Consider the following 5,194-nt stretch of genomic DNA (forward strand, 5'->3'; position numbering starts at 1 on the left):
GGGCGGCTCGTGCCGTGTGTCCCAGGCCCCGCGCGCAGCGGCGTTGGCGAGGACTCGGTGAGGAGGAAGAAGGGAGGGAATTAAAGGAGCAGGATTCCCCCCTTCCCGACCCCCCTTTCTTTTCCAGCCGCCCCACGCGGTTAAAGGGGCCGGACGGCCTTGCCTCCCCTTTGGCCGGGATTATTTGTCCGCCAGAGCGGAAATACATTCCACTCCCCCCTCTTTCTTGCCCCCCTCTCCTCTGTGCCTCCGGGCCCCGCGGCTCGTCTGCGCGTGCGTGCCATTGCCGCGCGGAGGCCCGCTCGCTAAGCCCGCCCCCCGCTCCCGACGGCCGGCCTTGCTGGCCACTCCGCGCCAGCGCGCGCCCCGCCCGCCCGGTGCAGACGCGCGCTCCCGCCCTTCTGCACTGTCGGCGGGCCTGGCTGTTGCCGCGTTGGGCTGCCACCTGCTCCCAGAGGTGGTGCGGCCCTGACCCAGCTGTGGGGAACGGGGCCCCGGGTGCAGCCCCTGCCCCTTTTGGGCGCCAAACCACCCCGTGCCTGTCAGCTGCTGGTCGCTCTTTCCATGCCTCCGTCCCCTGTTGAGTGTGTTCCAAGTTCTTCTAACTACACTTCCAGACTTTTCTCACTCTGAAGCTAGTAACCGCCCCACCCCTCCTGGCCCAAAAGATGGCTTCCTTCAAAGCCCAACAATCCAGTGACCTCAGTTTTCTTCCTCTCTAGCTCACTTTAAAATCACACCTGTCCATTCTCAGAATTGATCGTAACTTCTGGCCAAGGCAAACGCCCTTCACTTGTGCTGTAGAGGACCGTGTCCATTTCACTCCTGCTATATAATTAGTCCTAGTAGTAATTCTTTTAATTATATGATTATTTATATTAGTATGATTTTACTGTCTTTAGTCTTTCTACTGCACCCGTCCCTCCCACACTCCCTAGAGTGACAAAGTCAGGGCTCCATGCCATAGGTAAAACATCTCAACTCTGCTCCTCTGCCTTCTCTTTCTCTGTCATGCCCAAACCAAGTTCCATAGCTTCACCACCAGCACTTAATTAGTGCCTTTAAAAGACAATTGGCTCCTTACCCCGTCTTCCTTGCATCCCTCAAACCTACACTCACTTCACCCATCCAAGTCCAAATGAAGATGCCACTGTTTTCTACCAGTTAGTATTTATTACATCCTCCAGGAAACTATTTTCCTTACACATCGATTCCAATGAAGCTGTTTATTAGATAATGTGTTCAATATCAGTCTCGCCATTAGACTGTAAACTTCTTTTTATTTATTTATTTTTAGATTGTAAACTTCTTGATTGCCAGAATTGTGTCATGGGGTTACGTTTTGCAAATAAAAATCATACAATAAATAGCTGACTGTTGAAGTCATTCCTCTTGGGCTCAGCCAGCAGCCACTCACAAAAAGTTTATTTCTGGCTTAAACTGAATCCCCAAACTCAAAGGATGCCCTTTGGGAGTAGGGCTGAGGCAGTGCTTAGGTGGTGCTTGACTCTTTATTTTTCCCTTATAAATTCACTGACTTTTAATGCCCGTGCTTGTTTTTCTCTGTTCTCAAATGCCTCTCCCCTTCTCTCCTTTGTAGTCAGGCACTGTGGATTAGACAGAGTGCACAGGCTGTTGTGTCAGACACACCTAGGCTTAAAGTCATATTCCACTACTCACTAAACGACGGCCCTTGGGCAAGTTGCTTAGTTCTCTGAATCACGCCATCTCTGTCTTTGAGTTGGAAGCTAATGTGAGGTTTAAGTGAGCCTGGCTAAATCAATGATAGCTCCCTTCCTCTTCGACTAATTGGGAGGCAGATTATGAAATTTTTAAAAGAATTTTAACTAAAGAATCTTTCCTATCCCACCTCCTCTTTTCCTCACCACCAAACATCTCAGAAGAATAGTTCACACTCTAGTGAGAGCAGAAATACAAAAAGCTGTCAAGTTAAGCATTTGAAAAGTTTTGGATTCCGTCCCCTCTTTGCTACTTCTCTTTTCTGGAAGTGTGGATGAGACGGGGCCTAATCTTAGCCTATAGTTAAGATGGAGTCCCTGGATGTTGCAACGGTTAATGCGCTTGGCTGTTAACAAAAAGGTTGGAAGTTGGAGTCCACTCAGGTACCTCAGAAGAAAGGCCTGGCAATCTACTTCTGAAAAATCAGCCATTTAAATGTCTATGGAGCACAATTTTACTCTGATACAAATAGGATCGCTATGAGTCAGAGTTGATTCTATGGTAACTTTTTTTTTTTTTAAAATAGTTTAAGACAGGCAGTCTTTGGTGACAGGTGGAGTGGAGAGCCAATGAATCCTACAAGTGTCCCCCAACCCTAGTTGCAGATTTATGTAGAAATAAGCTGTAGGTGCACATGGCTGTCTTTTCCTGTATAGTCTTCTGGTGGGGAGATGTTGTGGGACTGTTTTGTCACATACACACCTATGGAGGGGATCTAGAATCACCTAGACCCTTGTCTCTTGGTTCCCAATTTCTGCCAGTGTGAGAAGAGGGGGCCTTATGTTCCTCCTGGTTTATAATACCAAATGCCTTCAGGTAGTGCCAAGAACAGCTAAGTCAGGATTCTTAGTGGGTTTTAGAAAGAGAATCTGACAAGGGATGCAAGGTACAATTAGGAGACAGGAGGTCTGGGTTCTAGACCAGGTCTGAAGTCATCCAGGTCCCAGAGTTTTCCATTTTGTCTTCAATAAATGAAGGGATTGCCCTCAGAAGTCTTTTCCAGCCCCACAAGTCCATACAAGTTTCTCAGTCTGAAAAGGGGCATGTGTATATTTGTGTATATGTCTAAGGCTAGCTCACGGCTTAGACCTGGATGGATTACTCCGGGATACTATTCTTGGTTACTAATGGTGGTGAGTAGTGGCCTACATAATCCAAAACAGTAGGGAAAGTCAGGTGTTTCTCCAAGACATTCAGAATATTTTTGACAGTGGGTTTACCTTTACAATTCTGCTTAGCCCAGACTGGAATTAAAATAACTATATTCCCCGAGCAGCCAATAGGAAAAGGGGGAAGGAAGTCAGCAGCCTGGACTTTTTAATCCGTAGGATGATAAACCAGTTGCTGGATGGTGCAAATGGTTAAGTGCACGACTACTAGCCGAGAGGTTGGGGGCTTCAAACCCACTCAGAGGTGCCTTGGAAGACAGGCCTGGTGATCTGCTTCTGAAAGGTCACAGCCTTGAAAATCCTATGGAGCAGTTCTACTCTGCACACATGGGGTCACCATAAGTCGACATCAACTAGCTGGCAACTAACAATAGTAAGAGGCTGATAAAACTTGCCTGTATTTCAACAAAACCTCTAACTTCTCCCTCTTTCTCCTTTGCCCCACACTCAACTCTGCCCTCACTGCCGGAAGCCTGATGAAGACTGGAGCCAGTTTTGGTGACATTGGCTGGGGCTCACCACTTGAGAAGTTATATGAAAACCAAGGACCCATGCCATTCCACCCATTTACAAAGCCATCTTCCCCGAACTCTCCATCCACCTCCTGCTCTGTATCCTGCTCCTTGCTGCTGCCTCCTCTCCTTCCTCCTAACTCCCTCTCCTGAGCATTCTGGAACCCCTTCCCAGCCTCAGCCTCCCGGTACACACTCCCCTCCCCCACTACCTTAGAGGGAATTGAGTTCTCCCCAGAACCACCACCTTCCCCCTCTTGAAGTCTTCCTAAGCAGGCTTTTCACGATAGCCAAAAGGTGGAAACAATCTAAACATCCATCAACAGATGAATGGGCAAACAAGATGTGGTACATACATAGAATGAAGTATTACTCAGCCATAAAGAGAGATGAAGTCCCGCTGCGTGCTGCAACATGGATGAACCTTGAAGACATGACGCTGAGTGAAATAACTCAGTCATAAAGGAACTAATCACACACCCTCCTCTACTCTGCCCAGCACCAGGTCAGAGGAAATAGTGGTGGATTCTTCTAGCTCCTTGCCAGTCCCAGACAGAACAGGACTCTTCCACCTCATGCTGAGCACCCTTTCCTCCAAACTGCATGGAGTCCTGTCCTGCCATCCCTGGCCTCTCCTTGTTGCCCTGAACAGCTGACTTCCAGGCCTGTCGTGCCTGGCTCAGGTCATCCGATGTCCATGAAGATGAGACAACCTACACTCTAGCTTTAAAAAAATATTTGTTCAGTTTATTTCCCACCCCCCCCATACAATCATTCGTTTCAAAATTCAAAAAGTATAAAAGGGTGCGTAGTGAAAGGCCTCCCTTCCACCCCCACCCAGTTTCCCTTCCCTTCAGTAACTAATATTATGGGTTTCTTTAAAGCTTTTTACCTCCTTCCAATAACGTTTTTTTTTGTTGTTCCCAACATTTTATCATGAAAAATTTGAACTGTGCACCAGAGCTGAAAGAATATCACCACGAACATCTGTATCCCTACTGCCTAGATTCTACTATTCACATTTTACTTTTTTTTTTATTGTTGTAAAAAAATATTTAGTACAACATTTGCCAATTCAACAGTTTTCACGTGTACAACTGAGTGACACCAGTCACATTAATCATGTTGTGCAACTGTTACCAGTATCTGTTGCCAAACTTCTCATCACCATCCTAAACAATAACTGCTTTTTGCCCTTCCTCTTGCCCCTGATAACCACTAACTTTGTTCTCTATACATTTGCTTACTCTAGATATTTAATATAAGTGGAATCATGCAATATTTGTTCCTTTATGACTGAGTTATTTCACTCAGTATCATGTTTTCAAGGTTCATCCATGTTGTAGCATGCAGTGGGACTTCATTTCTCTTTACAGCTGAGTAATAGTTCATTGCATGTATGTACCACATTTTGTTTACCCATTCATATGTTGATGGATGTTTAGGTTGTTTCCACCTTTTAGCTATTGTGAAAAGTGCTACAACGGACATGGGTGTACATATGTCCTTCCAATAACTTTTATCTTGACTCTATTTCATCTCCTTCCTTCCCAGGATCACACTCTGGTGGTTACCAGCATCTGGAACTTCATCCTCTCTGAAATCTAAAACTCCAGCACACCATCATCTGAATATGGAGACCCTTGCTCTCAGAACTCCCCCTTCCAGAGGTCAGCAGGTATAACTGCTCCACCATCCCAGGGAGAGCTTCAATCCTAGTTTCCTCTTTTCTGCCGGGCCCCCTGCCCCACCTCAATTCCTTCCCTGTCCAGT

The sequence above is a fragment of the Trichechus manatus genome, unplaced genomic scaffold (genome assembly GCF_000243295.1).
Source record: "Trichechus manatus latirostris isolate Lorelei unplaced genomic scaffold, TriManLat1.0 scaffold00327, whole genome shotgun sequence".
In the NCBI taxonomy this organism is placed as follows: domain Eukaryota; kingdom Metazoa; phylum Chordata; class Mammalia; order Sirenia; family Trichechidae; genus Trichechus; species Trichechus manatus.